Here is a 24,158-nt window from a genome sequence, read left to right as displayed (position 1 = left end):
CACCCCGTTTGCTATCTTATCTGCTACAGCAGATAAATCACACCAGTGTTATACTGTGCAATCACTGACAATTGCATGCAAAGGACTCAGAAGTTTTCCACCTTAGAATCTGCTTTGATTGTGAAGTACTCCCATGCATCCAGCCTTAATTGTGCTCTTTTTGCAAAAGATTCACCCGAGCTGCTGCTGTGGGCGCAGGAGCAGGATTTTAAACAAATGCTTACATCTGCGTAAGCTTTATAGATAAAGACACCAAAATTGGCACAGTAATTCAAATACCAAATTTGAATCAAATTGGGTCATCGGTTGATTTTTTATGACTTTTTTTTTTACATTTCCCCCCTCTTTGCAAAGGAGCTGAGGAGCGCTCAAAGGATCACTGTAGCTCCCTGCAGGAAAATTAACAAGGGTCCAAAGTCCAAAACTCATGACCAGCGGGGCTTATATGGGGCTTTTGCTTAAACTTTTCAATTTGGTCTCCCATCCAAACTCTGACCAGACCCAGTGCTGCTTAGCTTCAGCAAAGTGGCTGGCTCCTACACATTCAAGCAATTCCCAGGAACTTGTATTAAGATGTTTTGGGAGGGGGTTTGTGTGTGCTTATGACTATTACCCTTCCAGCTAGGAATGAGGCAGGCAGTGGGTGGAGCAAACCCAGCAGCTCTCACATAGGGCCTTTTCACATCAGGAAGTGCAGGCAGCTTGGGAGGCTGTAGAGCAATGTTGAGATGTGTAATAGAAAGAAAAATGTAGGCAGTACCATCAGCCACCTCACAGTGATTAGTTTAGGCCAATAACACCACACAAATAAATGTCCTGAGTACAAGGCAAAAAAACCCTCCACGCTTTCTTTCTTTCTTTCTTTCTTTTTTATATTGTATTTTGTATTTGTATTTTTAATTTGTTGGTTGTTTTATGATGGTTTTAATTTTTGTGAACCGCCCAGAGAGCTTCGGCTACTGGGCGGTATAAAAATGTAATAAATAAATAAATAAATAATATATTTTTTTTGTGGTGGCTGCATTCCCTCCATTCAAGGCTCTGGAGTAATGCTAGATATATGGGGAATTGTGGAGGATGCAAAATGGGGGTCAAGCTACCAACACAGTTGATGCTGTTGTCACTTGCAGTGGCAGTGGGAAGAAAGAACCAAAAATCCTTCAGAAAAAGGAAAGAAAGAAAGCATTCTATAACCCTTGCCAATGGTGATGCCTACCTGTGAGAAATTGTTGGAGAACTTCTCCTCTCCCTCGGGAAATTTGGTGAAATTGTCCCCCACAATTTCTCTACCCACCAATAGGGTGGGGGATTTTGAGAGGCCACTTGTGCATAAATCCAGTTGGTGAACAGTTTGCCTGAACTGTATGAGTTCATATCATTGTTTCACATGTAGTTACATTTAAGGCTGCAAAACAGAGGGATGGCATTTCAAACTATAAACCCTACTCCACTTGCTTCTTCATCCAGATTCTTGAAAGTTTTGTTGAGTCAGCAAGATAAATGCAGAGCTACTGCCACTATCTGGAGCCAGCCTTTTTGTAAATGTCATTGAATGATGATGGAAAGGCAGAGGCTGTAATTTGCTTTTACTCCTTTTAGAGAGTAGCCACTGTAATGTACATATTGCTCCCTAGAAACCATAATAAAAGCATGTTTAGAGGAGAAATGAGATCTCTGTTGTTGGGTGTGCTGGTTTTAAGGTCGGGAATTACACAAATAGGTAGATCTCTAGAGAAAGGGAGAGTTGATTTATTTACCTAGGGTCTGGAAAATCACATTTCTAATGTTGCCTAGTTTCAGAATTAGGGAGGGAGTCCAAAATGAACTTCCCTAGTTCAGAATGAAGAGGTTGGAAATTTGAATTTTAGCTTGGCTCATAAGTATGTTCAGACCATTCTGAGCTCCCAGCCCCCTTCCCTTTCTCCCAAATTTGCCTTCCATCAGAAGTGATGTAGAGTAGGAATAGGAGTAGGATGGACTTCTGCTTCATTAAGACATCCCAGAAGTAGTGAAACCCTGATTAAGTATGCAGGTTAAGGCCTGCCTCTGAAGGTCAAGCATAGGAAGACACACATAAGATATCAGTGAGACCTATTTACAAACAGAGAGGTGGGGAAACTTCCTACATGTTTTTCTTGGTGCAGATGTAACACCTAACCATAGTTAATGCAAACCATGGTTCATAAAAGCTCTTCTCAACTTAATTCGTGGTTTAGATATTTCTAGTTAAAAAAGAGTTAAGGAAAACAAATTATAGTTAAGAGTTGTATGTTGATCCCCTTAAACCCACTAATGTTTATGTTGGGTTACTGAGAAAAAGAAAATATTCCTAGTACATAATGCTTACATAATGTTAACAAAAGCCAAATTATGGAGAAAGTATCTATGCGAAGTTGGGCTACTTGGAAAACTGGTTCCTGTTTTTCACATACATTGATTCTAAAACAGAGTTGTGTAAAACTTCTGCTAAACACTCTTTTGCATCTGGTTACTCTACCTATACTAGGCAGGCAGGGCTCCTACAGCTTTAACTGTTGTGATGAAGAGAGCATTTCACTAGGTGCTGCATGCATACAAATGACACCTGCTGAAATTCCCTTTTTGTACAACTGTTAAAGAAACGGGAGCCCTGTCCTCCTTTTCATATGTTCACCTTTATTCAATACTAAAAATACTAAAATACTTATATATTTTGTATTTGCAGTTTTAGTGTTTGTATGTTGTGCGTCCAGCGGATTTAATCTCTGGTGACTCAGAAAAGAAAAGATCTAAGTGAAAATTGGTGTTTGTGTTTGAAGTGAGGGTTTAATGAAATGTTTGTTAAGGCTTTTTGTAACTCAACCATCTTGAAAGATAAAATCCTACTTTGTGAGCATTGACATCCTCCATCAGTGTGCCCTTAAATGCCCTCGCTACCAGCTGCATCCTTAGAGTCCCAATCATTCACAGATGACCTGAAAAAGATTAAACAATACCCAAAGCTAGCAAGAGTGTGATTGCCAGAGCTACTTGCTGAGCCTGACAGACTGGAATGTAACGAGTCAGAACCAGGCCACAGAGGAGACAGGTGAAGGTCTTCATTCATGAGGGACAAGAAGTAAATGCAGAGATAGCCTAAAGTCTTTGCTCTATTTCCATAGTGTTGCTCGCTAGCACATATTTTGAGATGATTCTTCCAGTAAACTGAACCCCATCTAGAACGTTCTGATTGAAGCATATTTCTAAGCACTAAATTTAGTATTTCATGCACTAAATGAAACTATATTCATAATTTAAAAAATCCCTTTCAGTTTTACATCTTGTGTTGTTTTCCATGTTTATTCAAGCTCCAAAATTCTGGGAGATTACATATGTAAAGGGAAACACCCTTAACATATGCGTTATTTAGGCAATAGCACCACTACCTTGGAGCTGGATGGGTGTCAGTGGCAGAGTGTTGGACCTAAGTCTCAGGTTTGTCTGTACTGGTGTCATGTGTTCTTGCACTATGATGCATACTAGTAGAACATTTAGTTTGTCACATTGACCCTGTTCAAATGGCACACTAAGTCATGGTGGTTAAGCATTTTGAGTTAAACATTATGGCTTAGAGTGTCATGTGAACCATGACTTAGCATGTCATGTGAATTATTCCTAGCCATAGTGGCTACATAACTATGGTTTAAACATGCTCACTAACCATTTGCTGCAAAAGGATTAGTGGCCAAATGGCTTAGTTGTCATCTGAATAGGTCCATAGTGTATACCAGCAAGCACATTGCTCTCTTTAAAGCACACTGCTCATACTGCATTTTTGAGTTCAGGAATTTAAAGAGGTTTATAGCCTTAAAAAGACAAAAAATAACAACAATGAGATGGCAACAGAAAGGAAGTTTCTAAGTACACAAAAGAGGAAAATGAGTGTCTATCCCTCTGCTCTCTCTCCTTCTGTGTTTATTTTTGCTTGCTTGCTTGTTTGTTTTTTAAAAACCATGTACAATTTACATTTAGCATAAATGTGGACAGTTATCAAAATAAAATAATTGGAGCCTGTAGTAAAATAAGAAGAGAACAAAATTTGTAGTGCAAATAAAGAAATCCGTGCCATACACATGAATAAAGCAAGTTATGAACACTGATAAATAAGGCCTGGCCTAGTGAACACTTTTGATAATGAAAGTAAACTACAAAGCAAAAGTCAGGGTCTGAAATTAGTGCATACTAACAGTGCTACTTGTAATTGTAAATACAAGTCTATGGGCAGGAATGGCTTTCCTACAACATTTTAATACAACATTTTTGTAAAACGTCCAGAGAGCTTCGGCTATGGGGCTGTATAAATAAATAAAGAAAGAAAGAAAGAAAGAAATTTAATAGAAAGTTTTGGATGCCTTCTTACTGTATTTCCAGCAATTATTCAGCTGGGTCTTATAATATGGAAAAATCTTAGACTTTTGGAAACTTGCAAGAAAAGACATTATTTTAAACAAGATCATAAGTACATAAGAAGAGCCATGCTGGATCAGACTAAGGGTCCATCTCGTCCAACATTTTGTTCACAATGTGGTCAAGCAGCTGCCCATGGGAAACCCACAAGCAGGACACGAGTATAATGGCATCCTCCTCCCATGTTCCCAACTGCTTATGTCCATCACAACTGCAAGATTTCTTTTCTGGTCAGTCACTGCTAGCTCAGGTCCCATCAATTTCTATTTGAAGCTGAGATTTTTTGCCCTAATCATGTGCATCACTTTACATTTGTTTACATTTAGAGAATGGGCATCAAAACAGCAAATGCTGTTCAGTTTGGAGAGATCATTTGAACAAAGAACCATACAAACCAATATCAATTCTTACCATGACATGAAGATCCCCCAATTTAGCTATTATCATCCATTTTATTGCATGCCATATTTTCCAGGGTAAAACTAGGTTCAAACCAGCTTCCAGAAACAAAGACATAATAAAATACATCAATGCTTTCAAAAATGCAACTAACAATTACAACTAATAACACAGCTAGATGAGAGTCATGCATTTATTTAATGTTACATCTATAAAGACCATCTATCCTTCTTGACAAAGGAGGTGATTGACTCTAGGTGGGTGTACTTCTTTTGGTACTAATTGGAAGGTCACCCCAAAACTCAAGGCTCTCAATGGCTAATTGAGAACAGGTTGAAGCCTAGAGTTCTCAAACCAGCATATAGAGCACTGGGATACTCTTCCATTTCAATAGAGGGTGTTGATGGGACTGGTAAAAGGCAATGTATCCTAATTTCTTAGCTCTTGCAAAGATATATTTCTAGATATAAATAGACTTCTGAGATAAGTGATAGTATGGGACAAAATGGGGTTGAGGGGAGGAGTGAGCTGGTGCTCTCTGGTAATAACACTCCTATGAGATAGCACATGATTATTCCCCTTTATTTCCAAAATGGCTGTTGAAAACAATACTTCGCTCAAGACCAGTTAGGTCCAAAGTAGTGATTTTGTGAGAGACTGCCCAGTGGATGGAGTCTGATGGACTCCCTTATGCCAAGCCTCCCAGCCTTGTGGCTTGTGTACTCATGGGCCCATTCATCGAGTGCACAATAATGGTGACTCAGGGGGTTCCAGGAAGGTTATTTTGCAAAAATGGTAGCTATAAAGGAGAATTCCCTCTGTAACTTTACATAAATGGCTCCTTTATGGCCTTCCCAAAAAACCCTGAGCTGTCCTTGCTGCACGACAATGGTAGCTCGCTTGGATGATGGACAGCCCCATGGCTTCGTTGGGAGCTCAGGGGGCCGTCAGGAAGCTTGCATGGTGCTGCGAGCAGGGGCAGATGGCAGTGTCTCAGCAAGCACCAACATGAGTCCATCCCAGGCCCAAAGCTGAGAAGTTGTTTGAAGTTAATTAATTTTATCTATTCCCACTTCAATATTTTAACTCTAATCTTAACTATGATCAACCAGAAGAAGAATTTGTGCTGCTGCTGATAAGTAATAGATGTGTACCCCATCTTTCAGGGCAAACAAACAAACACCTCCCAAGGCAGCTTACAACAATTAGAAAACAATGAAAAAGCCATACCTGCTTCTCTGAATTCCAAAGATGTAAGCCACTACTGAAAAGACCCTGGCAGGATCTTCACTACTACTTTATAATGGTGTTGACATGCACTGACAACTGTTGGGGCCCATGACGCATTCCATGTACCAATTTCAAAGTGCTTTCATAGTGTTAAATCCTGCTTGGGCACTTTGTACACCTAAGAGTTATCCCAGGAAAATGGAGGGATCGTCCCTGCCTGCTCCCGGGATCCCCTGTGTGGCATTTGGATGCACAGGAATGATCCAGGGATGATCCTGGGGGAAAAGGCCAGGGTAGAAATGGCCTTGGTGTAGATCTGCCCAGGTCAATCTGGCCCATCAGTCGATATTTTGGTACATGTTCCATCTAATTCCTACAGAATCCCATATGAGCTATAAGAAAACAGGATACTTTCTCTTACCATTGGGTGATTGCCCTGCCAGTTGTGCTCACTCTCAGCCCTGAAGACAGCTCATGATTGTGTTTTGATGTTTCTGCCAACCTATTACTGTATTGACTTCATGGCAGCCAAAACATACATCTGTGATCTTATTTTCCCCCATGCACTTCTTCCACTCAATCAAACATGCACACAAGCCTCCACAAAACAGAAGAATGCTTTTAAGCCTTGGTGCTGCTCTTGGGAACTGTGTCACAGGAAATTCCTAGTCCTGCACTCTCCCTCCCTTTTGTAATATAATGTAACACACACATCAGCTTGGAAAATAATTTTCGGTAGGCGAAAAAAATTCTTTTCAGCAACTCCTTTAGAGCATGAAATATTTAGTTGGAGTAGTGTCTTTGGTGATGCAAAAAGATGGATTTTTAATTTGGATTTGATTGCTGGCCATAATTTTTTTATAAGGTGCAACTGTCACTCTGAATTAGCGTCAGATGACATTTCTTGCTGCAGACACGGAAGAGCCAAATGTGTCCCTCTAAATGTTTCTTCTCTTGAGGGGCATTCCCAAAATTAGACCAAAATTTGTCCACATTTAGTTGCAGCCTCATATATAGACTTCTAATCTCACTTCTGCTTACCGCCCCTTTTTTTTTTAGCTGCAGTTTTCCTCATTAAAATTATATTATTCATCTTGTTACATATGGAGGATCTGAGCAGAAGGTCTCAGGTTCAGTTCTTGGCATCTCCAGTTCAAAAGATCTCAGGCAGGAAAGACCTTAACCTGAGAACCCAAAGAGATGCTGCCAATCAAAGTAGACAGTACTAGCCCTGTGATCCAATTCTCTGAAAGGCAGTTTCACATGTACATGTCATGTCTAGGATGGCCACTTACGAAACACCAAAACAAGAGGAAATGCATCACTGAAAAAGAGAACACCATTTTGTATGAATTGACATGTGCTAATTTATATGTACAGCTGCAAATTTAGAAATAATAATTATTATAATTTATACGGAAATTCAGTACATTTCACCATTATGGAGAAGACTGGCCAGTTGACCAGTGTACCTGTTCCAACTGCTATTGAGATGTCTTTGGTGGGCAACTCCAAGGCTCAGTTCTTCTTTCTGATGTTTGCTTGACTTTAAACCAGGCTTGTACTGGACAGCCCTTCAAATAGAAGTCACCTTCAGATAGAGATCTGTCCTCTGAAACCCTTCAGATGCTTAACTGTCAGTACAAAAACTTTCCATAGTATAATAGTGAAGATAATAAGCAAAGAAGCTAGAAATCTCTCTGTTTCCAATCTCAGGTCAGGCAGTAACTCTCTCAAAGGCATTGGGTGAACTGCCATCTTTTATCACCCTGCCTCAATCTGTAATATGAGATTTAGACTTGGCAAGGGGAATTGCCCCTTATTGACATGTCTGGTTCCAAAGAAAGGAAATAGGAAAGTTGGCTCATGTCTGCCCTGATATCTCTTTCCTTTAATAGCTATTGATGACCCAGGCTTCAAAATGGAGGCAAAGGAGTTACCTTATCATGTTGTTGATGATGGTGGTAATGTTATTTCTTTCCACCAGCTTCTCACTTTGGTGACCATAGGGCTTTCTCTTTGGTTTGCCTACAACTAGATTTCCTTCTACTATGCCCTAGGATCCTATATAAGATCAACATGGAGGTGCAGCCTTCCAGTCTTCCAATGTCCTGTGATTTTCAGGTCAAAATCTTGCCTGGGGTTTTCATGAGAATATCCAGCAAACCTTTTGCCACTGCCATACTGGATGAGCTTTCCCAAGCTCATGTTGGATTAATCTGGAAATTACTTGAGTTCTTCTGAAGATGATAATAATGAAGAAGAAGAAGAAGAAGAAGAAGAAGAAGAAGAAGAAGAAGAAGAAGAAGAAGAAGAAGAAGAAGAAGAAGAAGAAGAAGAAGAAGAAGAACAACAACAACAACAACAACAACTTGGGATTTTTTTCTGAATTCATCTGAGAGCTTGGGGAAATTCTTCCACCTGTCTCCACAACAGGTCTCTCTGGCATCCCCTACAACCCTTGAAAGACAGCAGGACCATAGGAAAAATTGGGATAACCACATTCCTGGTTATCCCGGGACAACTGAGAGGTCATCCCCAGTTTCCCCTGGCATCATTTGGATGTACAGGGATGACCTTAAACTGACCCCAGGATAACTGGCAGGTGTAGTTTAGGCCTCTGTCTCCATCACCCTGACAATATTTTTTAAAGATTTTTTCTGATCCATGTACATGAAGACCTGTCTGGGTGAACAGTATTAAGGCAGTACCATATGTGAAAGCAGGTAAACATTTCCAGACATATGTGACACACACATACTTTCTGCTTTTTAGGTAGAGATTTACACTTCCCAATAGCCCAAGCTCTCTGGGCAGTTCACCACAATTGAATACACAAACCAGTCATATCTATGAAGGCACCTTAAGGCTGATATCTTATGCACACTATGGAGAATGCTGAATTTTTTTCCAAGTACAAACACCTAGGATCATGCTGTGTGACTGCCCTCAATGTTCCTTATCAAACATAGGAGCATTTTGAAGCCAATCAGGTTTATTTCATGGAAAACAAATCAGATTCCATGGTCTGATCACCAGCGAGCATTTCTCCATGCTTCATTACGACAGACTGCAGGTCACATCTGCGTGTATAATACTTCTAATAAGCGTTTATTCAACATGTCCTAATGGGACTTTATTAATACAGATGCATCTATACTTTCATATGTCAGATATAGCTAAGGGCACAGAGAAGTGCAGTTCAGCACTGTTAAACAAATTTATGCTGCCATTTAATGCCTCCAACAAATCATACAGGGAAAGGGAGATCACTGCGCTGAAGGAGATGGCATAACTGAACTGTGGAAAGTTTTGAATAAAAAAAAATGGAAGAAGTTGTGAAACACAGATGTCTGGATATTTTTCTGGTGAATTGTTAGTTATGTTTTTATTTGTGTATTCCCTGACCTATTTATTATTATTTATTTATTATTTTATTTAAAGCATTTTTAAAGCGCCACCTCACCATTTCTGGCATTGGGGCGCTTTACAATAACATATAAAACAATTCCATTAAAACCCTCAACCCACATTAAAACAATTCCATTAAAACCCTCACCCTCAAACTATTAAAAGCCCTCAACCCCAATTTAAACCACCCCCTCCCCAGACTCTTGTGAAAATAAAAATGCCTTACAAAGGCGTTTGAAGCAATTGAAAGTGGGAGCCTGTCTAATCTGCAGTGGCACATTGTTCCATAACCTGGGACCAGCCACTGAAAAAGCCCTGGCCCCGGCACATTCCAATTTGTAGCGGGGGACCATCAGGGCACCCTGCTCCTGAGAGAGAGTCTGCCAATGGTGAGACACAGCAGAAAGGCGAGTGCTCAGGTATCCTGGACCCAAGCAATGCAGGGCTTTATACATGGTCAACAAAACCTTGTAGCGCAAGGTTTGTCTTATCTTTGTGTAGATGAAATGTTTGGAAGAGTAATGATTCATTAATAGAATTAGTCTAATAATGAAGCCATCAGCCTAAGCAGTTTCTTCAACTTTGCAGCTCTATTTGATTTATCCAAAACAAAATGCCACAATCAGGTATTCTACACATGCACAAAGCATGCTGCAGGTCACCTCGTATAGTAGGAATGTGCTCCACTCTGATTAGAAGCGCAGAAGCAGGAGCGAATTGGCCTGCTCCGCCTTGCCCAGAGGCGGAGTAGAAGCGGACCGCGGACCCCTAGAAGCAATGCAAAGAGAAACACCCATTTTCGGAGCAGTCCGGTTTCCGCGGTCCAATCCGATCGCCATCTTGAAACTTTTCACCCATAGGATTGCATTGCGGAAAAGAAAGGGGGATAACTGTGTTGTTTTTGAAGCTATCTTTCTGAAAATTCTTGTGCTTGGAGAGTCGTGGATGGGGGTCATTTTGAGACTACTCTCACCTCTCTGCGTGCTGCGGTTCGTGTGCTAGAATTTTTTAAAAAACCGGCGGGAAAATACCTTTTCCGAAGGGCTGAGGGGCAGAGTCAACTCCCGGTCATGATCAGATGATCCCAAAGTTGGAGGAGGGGATAGGCAAAACGGGTAACTTGGGATTCTGGGAAACTTCTCTTTCTTAGTCTGAACGGACTTTTCCCAGTGTTTTTTTAAAACAGTAGCCCCACCAAATGCACAAACACAACCTGAAATCATATACTAAGCCAATAATAAGAGATAGAAACACAGCACTGCTACCCACCCTAACTTTGGGGAACAACTGAAAAGATGTGGTGCAAGGGGATGAGCTCCCCTAGGGCATCCCATGTGGACGTGCCCCCACTCTCTCCTGTACTTGGAGGGCATTCAGAGCTCTCCAAAGAGAGTAACCCGGTGGAGCAATGCCTATCATGAGTTGAAGTGAGAGTTCTACTCCTCAGCTCTCGTGGTGAAGCAATGGCTTTCATGAGTTGAACTGGCAGCTGCTTCCCCCTCCCCTGGGCACGTCCCCCTACTGCTGGTAAAAGACAGATATAGCCTTTTAAAAAAAGTTCTTCTTGTTATTTATTCAGCAACACTGCTGCTTTTAATTCCACCCCTCCTTTGGTTATTTGTTTATTTATTCCATTTTATATGCATTACTGGCTTATCCTTGGCTCACGTCCTTATGCCCCCAGAAATGTCTGCTGCCTGCCTGCCTTCCCTCTCTCCTCCCCTGCCCGCCTCGCAGGGATGTTGTGTGTGTCTGGCTTTGACTCAGGGGAGAAGTCCTTCCTGCGCTCACTTGGAGTTTTGGAAGTTCCAAATCCATTTTTCAAGTGTGGAAGAAGATTCATATAGGTTTATCTCTACTCCCCAATTCATGGCATGTTGGGATTTCCTTTGAAATGGCCCCATTGAGATGTCTGCAGGTTAAAGCCCCACCAAAAAACAGGGGATGATGAGACTGCCTTGAGTCTGGGCGTGCGTGTGTGTCCCTGGATAAGCTATCATGGTGGCGAGTTTGAGGTTTTTAACGTGCAAATTGACGGAGCTATCGAAAGGGGTGTGAATGGGGTGTTGGATTTTCATAAATTCCCCAAAAATCAGGGGATGATGGGACTGCCTTGAGTCTGGGCGTGCGTGCGTGTCCCTGGATAAGCTATCATGGTGGCAAGTTTGAGGTTTTTAACATGCAAATTGACGGAGCTATCGAAAGGGGTGTGAATGGGGTGCCTGATTTTCATAAATTCCCCAAAAATCAGGGGATGATGGGACTGCCTTGAGTCTGGGCATGCGTGTGTGTCCCTGGATAAGCTATCATGGTGGCAAGTTTGAGGTTTTTAACGTGCAAATTGACGGAGCTATCAAAAGGGGTGTGAATGGGGTGTTGGATTTTCATAAATTCCCCAAAATTCAGGGGATGATGGGATTGCCTTGAGTCTTGGCGTGCATGTGTATACCTCCATGAGGTGTCATGGTGCCAAACATGAGGTTTCTAACTTTCACAGAAAAAAAGTTGTATACTTTTTAAGCTTAATGCAAGCCTATGGGGGGGGGGAAACGGAGCTCCGATCCGGATCCGGAGCTCCGCAGCGGAGCGGAGCGGGCATGGGCGGAGTGGGGGCGGAGCAAAGCAGCCCGATCTGCAAACCGTGGATCTGGAAGTGAAGCGGAGCGGGGGGTCCGTGCACACCCCTATCGTATAGAGCTCTGCTATAACTCTCACCTTCCCTCTAAAGCTACCATTGTGCTGGACTTCCACTTGTTAAAGCAAGGCTCTCTTGCACATCACTTTTACACATCCTTTATTTATTTATTTATTTATTTATTTATTTTTATTAAATTTATATACCACCCCATAGCCGAAGCTCTCTGGGCGGTACATTAGGGGACGGTGTAAAAGCCGGAACGGAACGGAACAGGCCGGAACAGCCCCATTATATTAAAAAACCATACCAAAAACAGTGGCATGTGTTAGCAACACTTGAGAACAATATTTTAAGACTAAAACCATACCAATATTATATCACTATTAACCCCAGAACTCCCAAAATGACGTCCGGAACAGAATGGGATGGCCGGAACGGCCACTAGGGAACGAGCGATATCAACCAAACTCACCAGACATGCATAACTAAATGGCAGGGATGCAATAGGCCACAAAAGTTGCCCCGAAACCACGTTCAGATACCCGTTCCGGGCAAAAACGTGTACTGAGCAAAACCGGACGTAACGGCAGCTTCCCAATGAGGTAAGTCAACCAAACTCACCAGATGCACATGACAAGGTGGGACAAATATAGAAAGCTCCAAAAGTTGCCCCCAAACCACGTTCAGATACCCGTTCCGGGCAAAAACGCGTATTGCACAAAATGGGCCGTAACGGCACCTTCCCAATGAGGTAAGTCAACCAAACTCACCAGATGCACATGAAAAGGTGGGACAAATATAGAAAGCTCCAAAAGTTGCCCTGAAACCACGTTCAGATACCCGTTCCGGGGGAAAACGCGTATTGCGCAAAATGGGCCGTAACGGCAGCTTCCCAATGAGATAAGTGAACCAAACTCACCAGATGCACATGACAAGGTGGGACAAATATAGAAAGCTCCAAAAGTTGCCCCCAAACCACGTTCAGATACCCGTTCCGGGGGAAAACGCGTATTGCGCGAAATGGGCCGTAACAGCACCTTCCCAATGCGATAAGTGAACCAAACTCACCAGATGCACATGACAAGGTGGGACAAATATAGAAAGCTCCAAAAGTTGCCCCAAAACCACGTTCAGATACCCGTTCCGGGGGGAAACGCGTATTGCGCGAAATGGGCCGTAACGGCAGCTTCCCAATGAGATAAGTGAACCAAACTCACCAGATGCACATGACAAGGTGGGACAAAAATAGAAAGCTCCAAAAGTTGCCCCAAAACCACGTTCAGATACCCGTTCCGGGCAAAAACGCATATTGCGCAAAACAGGCCGTAAAAGCAGCTTCCCAATGAGGTAAGTCAACCAAACTCACCAGATGCGCATTACTAGGTGGGACAGATGTAAAAAGCTCCAAAAGTTGCCCCGAAACCACGTTCAGATACCCGTTCTGGGCAAAAGTCTGTATTGCCCAAAACGAGCCGTAACGGCAGCTTCCCAATGAGGTAAGTCAACCAAACTCACCAGAAGCACATTACTAGATGGGACAGATATAATAACCTCTGAAATTTCCATGAAAGTCAGGTTCTGTTACCCATTCCGGGCCATAGTTCATATTCCCAAAATTAGCTGGCAAAGAAAATTATGGGTGAGGAAAATGAGGCACTATCTATTGTCGGGAAATTGCCTCGAAAGGCAACTTCTACGTGTGTGAACGCAATCAAATAAACTACTTTCATTGTACTAACTGGAACATTTAATAAACTTTCTCAGAATCCAGAGTGAAGTTCTGCAAAGATGGTTTCCTACAGAAGCCCATAGTTGTCATGTGGTTTGGTAGTGTGCTTAAAATATCAGTCTATGATGGCATTGTTGGGGTTGGGCTGTCTCATTCCATCATGAAGCTTACAATGACCTGTGGCTATTCACATCTTTCAACCTAACTTATCCCACAGGGTTATTACAAAATTGGGAAAGGCCATTGTAGTTCACCATGCGTTTCTGGGTGGCGGGTGGGATATAAATGTTCTGTCAAAAAAGCCCAGGTCTTTTGAGGATTGCCATGGGAGTACTGGAGGCTGCATTCCAGGAAGTCCAAAAACGCAGCCCCCAACCCCTTCCAGGGCTGATGGAGGCCTTCCCCTTCAGCCCTTTCCCCCAGGAAATTGGGTGCCAGTCCCGGTTGCCCTGGAGATCTCCGTTTTTCCAGAGGTCTCCCGGGTTTTCCGGGTCATCTGGTCACCCTTATCACACCAGGAGACAAAGCGTTAATGCCCACATTCCACAATCTTGACAGGTACCCCTCCCCTCCCCAAACATGGAATTTATTTTTAAAAGCCAATCACACAATTTTTAATTGTATGTTAGGTGTCTTGAATAGGTTAGCCCCATGTGAATAAGAGGGAGCTAGGTTGACCATTTGTTTGATTCAGTATAACCCATTGTCATTGGCTGTGATGTTCTGAAGCTTTATTAACATATACGCTTCTTTAGTCATATTCTTTATGAAAACATGAATACAAGAAAAATAACCACAAACAGTAAGAACAAAAACAATGTACATAATATCTATCTATATACACACTCTCTCTCTCTCTCTCTCTCCCCCTCTGTGTGTGTGTGTGTGTGTAAATGTAAATGCTAACATATAGCACCTGTTAACATAAATTTTTGCCTACAGTGTAGATTATTCATTTCTCACAACACTTTGGACATTTGAATATACCACGAGAAGCTTGATTTATCTCAAGGCAAGAGAGATGGTGCCAGTCCTGACAGGCTCCCTCGCACAGAACCATGGTGTCCTCCTTGGGTTTCTTGCACTGATCACCCATTAAGCACAAAGACCAAGATGAAGTGTTATACTGTTGTATTGCTGAAGACAAGAACTGGATTGTAGAAAATGTTCCTTTCGGTGGTTTTCTAGAAACAGGACTATTGAATTGCTTAATTTCTCTCTGATTTATTTGCTTCTTTATTCTCTGCTGCTGTCTCTGCATTAAACTTGGCCGTGGAAGAAGTGATTTGTGCATGAGAAGTTCATTTGCAATCCACTGCCGTCTGCTGGGAAAGGGACAGGTGAGCCACTGCATAGCACATGTGCAAAGAGACATACAAAAAGTTTGGTTCACTTACCTCATTGGGGAGCTGCAGTTACGGCCCGTTTTGCACAATACGCGTTTTTGCCCGGAACGGGTATCTGAACGTGGTTTTGGGGCAACTTTTGGAGCTTTCTATATTTGTCCCACCTTGTCATGTGCATCTGGTGAGTTTGGTTCACTTAACTCATTGGGAAGCTACCGTTACGGCCCATTTTGCGCAATACGCATTTTTGCCCGGAAGGGGTATCTGAACTGTCAGTGTATTCACTGTAAGTAAAAAGGATTTTACAGACCTGAATGGTAAGGGTTAACCAAGCTCCTGAAATGAAGAGAGCTAATTGCATCAGCCAGGGTGTGCTGATTAGCAGCACCTGGGATGTTGCTGGTCAGGTTGAAAACCCTGTGTATATATTCTGTAGGTAATGTTCATGTTGTGTTTTGGGTAGTTGATGTAGTCGGTGGTGGATGGTTGCTAGAAAATATATTTATGATTAATTGGACCAGCAGACTCTGTGTCTTTCTTTGGACTGCAAGAAGGGAAGCGCGTACTCTGTCAGGTTATGGGCCCAGAGCTGACTTGAAAGCTCTGATTCTGTTTGAGTGGATCCACTGGTGAGCAGTGCTTAAGGCATCTTCTTGAGCTGTTGAAGGTTTTGTAACGAGGCCTGAGAACACCAAAAGATATGGAAGCCGAGGCAGCAGTTGCGGTGAGTGGAGGAATTCCTTTGAACCGACTAAATGAACATAACTACCTAACGTGGTGCATTAAAATGGAAATGTACCTCCGGAGGGAAGGTCTCTGGGATGCAGTCAGTAATCCTCCAGTAAACCCTACTGCAAGAGAGCTGAGAGCTGATGAAAAAGCTAAAGCATGTATAATTTTGGGTCTGGAAGACAGCCAACTTGTCCACATTCGTGGGTTAACAACATCCAGTGAATGCTGGAATGTTTTGCAACAGATTTATGTCCGTGACACTCCAGGCAGCAAGATTGCTTTAACCCGAAGGCTATACAAAGCTAGCTTGAAGCTGGGGGAAAGTTTATCTCAGCACTTGCAAAACATGAGAACTTTGTTTGCAGAACTGGAGGTAAGAGGAATGACTTTTTCAGAAGCAAACAAAGTATATATTATTCTAAGCTCCCTAGATGATTCCTGGAATATGATTGTTGCCAGCTTAGAATCAATGCCAGAAAGAGAGCTTACTTTGCATTATCTTACTGGGAGGCTTCTCGAAGAGGAGCAGAAACGGACTGATAAAGCACAGGAATGTGCCCGTGCAAAAATAAGCTTGCGAGGAAAAAAAGACATGGAGGAGGCAGCGACCAGCGGAGGAGTAGAGAGAGCTCTGGCTGTAAAGCGTTGCTACAGATGTGGATCAACACAGCATCTGAAAAGAAATTGTATGGCTCAGCTGCAAGAAGGGGCTGAGAAACCCAGGAACCAGCGATTAACAAGAGGCAAACGTCAGCAGTTTGTTTCAGTGGTGAGAGCAGTTGATGAGCTGCAAAAGGAAACCTGGCTCCTAGACTCTGGATCCAGCCAGCATATCTCCAACAGAAAAGAAGATTTTGTGACTTTGAATCCAACTTCTAAAGACCATGTTAGTTTGGCAGATGGAAAGAAATCTGCAGTTCATGGTCAAGGGCAAGTGTTTGTGCCAAGCATGAACAAAACATTTGATGGGGTATTACTGGTGCCAGGCTTAGAGTACAATCTTTTAAGTGTTTCCTCTCTTACACAGGATGGATATTCTGTGTTATTTAAAGGAATGTATTGCAAAGTAGAAAAAAATGGAATTCTCTGTGCGAAAGGTGTGTTAAAGGACAGGCTGTATGTCATGTTACCTAAAGAAAATATCTCTGATAATGTAAATACTGCAATGTATAACAAACCAGTGCATGATAATTGTATACATTTACTTCATAGAAGGTTAGGTCATGCAAATTTCAGAGCTTTGGCCAAAATGCCTGAAATGTGTGAAGGGTTAAACATAAAACAGTGTGGCAAGTATTTGGATTGTGCTGCGTGCAAAGTATCAAAATCAAAGGCTTACCCTGTTAGTAAACAGAGTAATAGGTCAACGAAAAAACCATTTGAATTGGTGCATGCAGATTTAATTGGTCCACTGCCACAAAGCCTAGGAGGGGCAAAATATGTACTGGTAATAGTAGATGATTTTACAAGGTATGGGTTCTGCTATTTGCTCAAATCCAAAAATGAAACGTTTGAGACATTTAAAAGCTGGGTTGCTTGGGTGGAGAGGAGGTTTTCCTACAAAGTGGCTCAGTTACAAACAGATAGAGGAGGAGAGTTTCTTGCAGGTGTTTTTCAACGTTGGCTGAAGCGGCAAGGCATTTGGCATCGCAAAAAAAACCCATACTCCCCCAGTGAGAATGGTGTGGCAGAACGGAGGAATGGTGTGTTACAAACCATGAAGGACTCACTGTTACAGGATTCAGGATTGTCAAAGCATTTCTGGGGGGAGGCTATCTTAACAGCGAATTATATACTGAATAGATTATGGAGTTCTGTCATGAACAACACTCCATATTATCTGCTGTTTGGAAAGAAACCAGTGTTGTCTCATTTAAGAGTATTTGGTTGTTACGCATGGGTGCATATACCAAAGGGACAAAGAAGAAAGGGTCAGCCTAAGGCAAGGAAACTGAGATTTGTTGGATACCAACCTGGTTCTAAGGCATATAGATTTGCACTTAACAATGGGAAAGTTGTAATTTCCAGGTCAGCAGAGTTTGCAGAACAGGATGGTTGGGAGAGAATACATGCAAACACAGAGATAATCATGCCACTAAGTGATAGTGAGGAGACAGAACACAGTTTGCAGCCATCACAAGAATCAGCAAAGAGTCCAGAAAAGAAAGCAGACATTCTAAGTCCTAAAGTAGAGAGAGAGGAGGGGGAAACTGAAATCTTTGTACCCAGGCGTTCTGAAAGGGCAACAAAAGGCATACCTCCAGAGCGATTCACTGTGGGGGAAGTGAGAGTGTGTCATGTAAGTTATGAACCTCAATGTTTAGAGGATGTGTTGGAATTGCCAAAAGCTGAATCTAAAAAATGGTTTGAGGCAATGGATGAGGAAATGCATTCAATGGCAAAATACAAGGTCTTTACACCAACACAGTTGCCTAAAGATCAGAAAGCAGTTGGCTGCAGATGGGTATACAAAAAGAAAGTTCTAGTGTCTGGTAAAGTAAAATACAAGGCACGTTTAGTAGCACAGGGATTTACACAAAGAAAGCACTTGAACTTTGATGAGACCTATGCACCTACTGTTAGGTCAGAGAGCGTAAGATTAGCTTTGAAATTGGCAGCATTAAAGAAATTTGAAGTCAATCATTTTGACATCACAACTGCTTACCTAAATGCAGAACTAAAGGAAAATATTTTCATGATGGAGGCTCCTGGGTATGAAAGTGGAAAAACAGGAATGGTGTATAAATTGAACAAAGCCATTTATGGTCTAAAACAGTCAGCCAGAAATTGGAATCAATGTTTAGATGAAGTTTTACAATCTCAAGGTTTTAAAAGAAGCTTGGCAGATCCATGTGTGTATACCAAGGGAACAGGAGAAAAACAAATGATTTTGTTAGCTTTTGTGGATGATCTTTGTTTGATGGCAAGTAAAAAGGAACAAATTCAAGACTTTGAAAAGGAAATTGGTAAAGAATTTCAATTGAAAGATTTGGGAAATATTAAAAACTATCTTGGAGTTGAAATTGAAAGGGCACAAGATGGCAGTTTTCTGCTAAACCAAAAACAGAAAATTGAGCAATTATTAAAAGAATATAACATGGACAATTGCAAAAGTGTCCAAACTCCAATGGTAGTAGATTTTCAAAAGAATATAGGTGAAACATATTTTCAAGACCCAGACCTTTATCAATCTATCATTGGAAGTCTGTTGTACCTGGCACAATGGTCAAGACCAGACATATCCAATGCAGTAAGCATTTTGAGTAGATTTGTGGCAAAACCCACAACAAATGCATGGCAAGCTGTAAAAAGAATAATGAGGTATTTAAAAGGCACTCAGGACAAATGCTTAAAATTAAGTTCATCAGGAACACCAAATCTGGAGTGTTACGTGGATAGTGATTATGCTGGAGACAGAAGTGATAGAAAATCTACCACTGGCATTGTGGTAACATTTGCTGATTCCATAATTGGCTGGAAAGCAAGGAAACAAAATGCAATTTCTGTTTCTACTGCTGAGGCAGAATTTGCAGCACTATCTGAACTGTGTAACGAAATAGTGTGGTTCAAACAACTGTTGATAGATGTAAATGTGCCAATTGATAAACCAATAAAAGTAAATGAAGACAGCCAAACGTGTATCCAGATGGCTAAAACTGAAAGAATGCATGCCAGGAGTAAACATGTGGATATAAAATATTGTAATGTTAGACAATCTGTAAATAATGGACTGATAAATCTGGAATACTGTGAATCAGAAAATAATGTAGCAGATCTGATGACTAAACCATTATGTGCAAAAAGGCATCAAGAGTTAATTGAGAAACTGAATATGGTAAATCACAATATGTAAACTGTTTTGTGTATGTTCATTCAGGTCAGTAAAATGGAGGGGTGTCAGTGTATTCACTGTAAGTAAAAAGGATTTTACAGACCTGAATGGTAAGGGTTAACCAAGCTCCTGAAATGAAGAGAGCTAATTGCATCAGCCAGGGTGTGCTGATTAGCAGCACCTGGGATGTTGCTGGTCAGGTTGAAAACCCTGTGTATATATTCTGTAGGTAATGTTCATGTTGTGTTTTGGGTAGTTGATGTAGTCGGTGGTGGATGGTTGCTAGAAAATATATTTATGATTAATTGGACCAGCAGACTCTGTGTCTTTCTTTGGACTGCAAGAAGGGAAGCGCGTACTCTGTCATGAACGTGGTTTTGGGGCAACTTTTGGAGCTTTCTATATTTGTCCCACCTAGTTATGTGCATCTGGTGAGTTTGGTTGACTATCCTCAATGGGAAGCTGCCGTTACAGCCGGTTTTGCGCAATACACGTTTTTGCCCGGAACGGGTATCTGAACATGGTTTCGGGGCAACTTTTGGAGCTTTCTATATTTGTCCCACCTTGTCATGTGCATCTGGTGAGTTTGGTTCACTTACCTCATTGGGAAGCTGCCGTTACGGCCCATTTCGCGCAATACACGTTTTCCCCCGGAACAGTTACCTGAACGTGGTTTCGGGGCAACTTTTGGAGCTTTCTATATTTGCCCCACCTAGTTATGTGCATCTGGTGAGTTTGGTTTACTTTCCTTGTTGGGAAGCTGCCGTTACGGCCTGTTTTGCGCAATACGCGTTTTTGCCCGGAACGGGTATCTGAACGTGGTTTTGGGGCAACTTTTGGAGCTTTCTATATTTGCCCCACCTAGTTATGTGCATCTGGTGAGTTTGGTTGACTTTCCTCATTGGGAAGCTGCCGTTACGGCCCGTTTTGCGCAATACACATTTTTGCCCGGAACGGGTATCTGAACGTGGTTTCGGGGCAACTTTTGGAGCTTTCTATATTTGTCCCACCTAGTTATGTGCATCCGGTGAGTTTGGTTGACTTTCCTCTTTGGGAAGCTGCTGTTACGGCCCGTTTTGCGCAATACACGTTTTTGCCCGGAACGGGTATCTGAATGTGGTTTCGGGGCAACTTTTGGAGCTTTCTATATTTGCCCCACCGAGTTATGTGCATCTGGTGAGTTTGGTTGACTTTCCTCATTGGGAAGCTGCTTTTACGGCCGGTTTTGCGCAATACGCGTTTTTGCCCGGAACGGGTATCTGAACGTGGTTTCAGGGCAACTTTTGGGGCTTATTGCATCCCTGCCATTTAGTTATGCATGACTGGTTAGTTTGGTTGATATCGCTCGTTCCCTAGTGGCCGTTCCAGCCATCCCATTCTGTTCCGGACGTCGTTTTGGGAGTTTTGGGGTTAATAGTGATATAATATTGGTATGGTTTTAGTCCTAAAATATTGTTCTCAAGTGTTGCTAACACATGCCACTGTTTTTGGTATGGTTTTTTAATATAATGTGGCTGTTCCGGCCTGTTCCATTCCGTTCCGGCTTTTACACCGTCCCGTACATTAGGGGTAGGCAACTTGGAGACATCCAGGTGGTTTTGGTCTACAATTCCCATAATCCCTGACCACAGGCCTGCCCATGCTGGCTGAATCTATGGGAATTGTAGTCCAAAACATATGGAGAGCATCAGGTTGCCTACCACTGCTTTAGAATGTTCTAGAGAACAGCATTGCTGGAGAAATTATAACACGGAATATAAGGTCCTGTGAATTTTTGTTTTGGTTGAAATCTTGTACCCTTCTTGCACTGAGAACCAGAGTAAGGAGTGGATCCATTGAGTGTTCTTATAGAACCCTACTTCTCTGTGCAAGGGAGCCACTGTCCTAGGATTAATAACGTGCTAAAATCTATCCTCTAATTAGTGTATTAGAATGCTTGATTTTATGCTGTAATCCTATGTACTCTTACTTGGGGGTAAGTCCCACTTGATTCCATGAGACAGCCTTATTTCTGATGAAACATGCATAGAATTGTGTTGAATAGTATTTTGACTACACAGATATTTATTTTTTTATTTTTTTATTGCATTTCTATACTGCCCAATAGCTGAAGTGCGCACAAAAGTTATAGAACACTTCTTTGGAGTCCTGTAAAGTTTTCTATATGGCACTTTTGACTTTAAAATACGTTTTAATGGGGATTTCTAGAAAAATTATGTAACCTGCAGAGCAGGTAATGCTAATGGAGCCACACCAATACGCTGCCCTAGTACAGGCTGGGCCAATTGTGATAGCAATGGTATGAAGACAGCCATTATTGATGGCTGCTCCTTAGTTGTGGAACTGCCTTCCATTATAGACCCACAAAAATGCAAACTGAGGAAGAATTTACCTACTGAAATAATGTGATAGAAATAATATCACTCCAAGAGGTATCTAGCATAGGAAAAATGCATCAAAATTACAAAGGGAACAGGAGAGGCCCACATTGCTGTTGTACCTTAGGTCAACAGATAAGGTGGTGTTGTGACTAGGCCTGTTCCCCTTAGGCTGGGAGAAGGAGTTTCTGGCAATCAATTAGAATCAGATTCTGAAGCAGAAAAGACAGCAACAGAAATATACCGGCCTACATGGGAGGTGGGGGAGGTGATTCTCATTGGCTCTTCACCAGCTGGGGATGAACTTTTGCCAGACCTTATCACTGAAAACGTTAACAACATACGGTCTGTGGGAAATCAGTATTTATCAGAGGGAGAGCTCACTTTAGGGCTGTCTGATCCTAGAGTCCACCACAGACTCAAATGGGCAGAGCTAAAGGAAGGTGAGAGGTCAGCCCAGCTAGCTTCTCACCAAAGGCTTCTTCAGAACCAGCATCCTTGAAGTTAAAGCTTTCTGGGAAAAGGCTTTCCCTTTTTCTTGAAAGGACAATTGTCTTGCTTAGTTTGCATAGTTTTGTCTAGAGGAAAGCTCCTAGAGGTTAGACTCTCTTCAGGTGGAAAGGGATGTTTATTGACTGAATAAAAGGATGGCTGTCCTTTTACAACTTCATTGGCTGCCAGTCCAGGTCTGGGCCCAATTCAAAGTGCTGGTATTGACATTCAAAGCCCTAAACGGTTTGGGGCCAGGTTATTTGAAGGAACGCCTCCTCCCATATGTACTTGCCCGGACCATCTACAGGGGCCCTTCTTCATGAGCCCCTGCCAAAGGAAGTGAGGCAGGTGGCTATTAGGAGGAAGGCTCTCTCTGCTGTGGCAACCCGGCTGTGGAATGAGCTCCCCAGAGAGGTCTGCCTGGCGCCTACACTGTACTCTTTTCGCTGCCAGCTGAAGACCTTTTTATTCTCTCAGTATTTTAACACTTAATTTTAATTTTAATTTAAATTTTACTGTTCTAACTCTGTATTTTAATCTTATATCAATTTTGCTGCGTGGTTTTATCCTGGTTGTGCTTTTTATACTGTATTTTGTATTTGTGTTTTTAACCTGTTGGTTGTTTTACTATGGTTTTAATTTTTGTGAACAGCCCAGAGAGGTTCGGGTATCTGGCTGTATAAAAATGTAATAAATAAATAAATAAAGCTTTGCAGATTACGTGGCAGACCTCTTTGTCTCCCAATAAGGCAGGAAGTTTTTGGAAACACGACAGCTGTCTTATATTACATACAATGTAAGTAACCCAATTTATGGACTCATCCAAGGACCAGTGTGCCATAGTATCAGACCTACACTGGAGACACTCAGTTTTAGTTGTGCACTCAGCCAGGAAGCTTATTGAATTGTTTTGGCCAGTTACCACCTCTCAGCCTAACTACCTCAAGGGTTACTGTAATTTTTTTAAAAAAATAAATAAAAAAAAAATAGGGGGGGGAGGGATAACAATGTATGTCACCTTGAGCCCCTTGGAGAACAGATAGGATGTAAATATACTAAACAAGGGTTGGAGTCTTGATGCATTCACATTGATTTATCGGATGCCTCCCCAAAATATGCATATTTACAACCAGATAGATGTTCCATTTTAACTACACTCAATCTTTTTTGCCTTGCAGGTGAATGGATGTTTGGTTCAGGGTAACTCAAATCTCTTACAGATACAATGCTAACAGGGTTTGCCCAATAGCTCTGAGACTGGGTACTACAGGCACCAGCCCTGCTGTCTCCTTCAGGAAGAGTAGTAGAAGAGTGACAACAAATTCATAATTCAGTTTCAAACTATGTGTCTATGATGGAAAAATGAATAGAACTACAGGAACAACTCTCCTGAGCTGGTATGTATTTAACTGGTATCCATAAAGAAAGATAACCAGGACACTGAAGGAATCCAGAGTAGAATAATCCGCATGTGTTTAATTATGTAAAAAGAGGTTTTGCCAGCATTACATTTAACAACCTGCCATTTCAAAAGAAATCCAGTTTG

Source organism: Elgaria multicarinata, chromosome 5 (assembly GCF_023053635.1).
Source record: "Elgaria multicarinata webbii isolate HBS135686 ecotype San Diego chromosome 5, rElgMul1.1.pri, whole genome shotgun sequence".
Lineage (NCBI taxonomy): Eukaryota > Metazoa > Chordata > Lepidosauria > Squamata > Anguidae > Elgaria > Elgaria multicarinata.
This window is presented reverse-complemented; position numbering follows the sequence as displayed.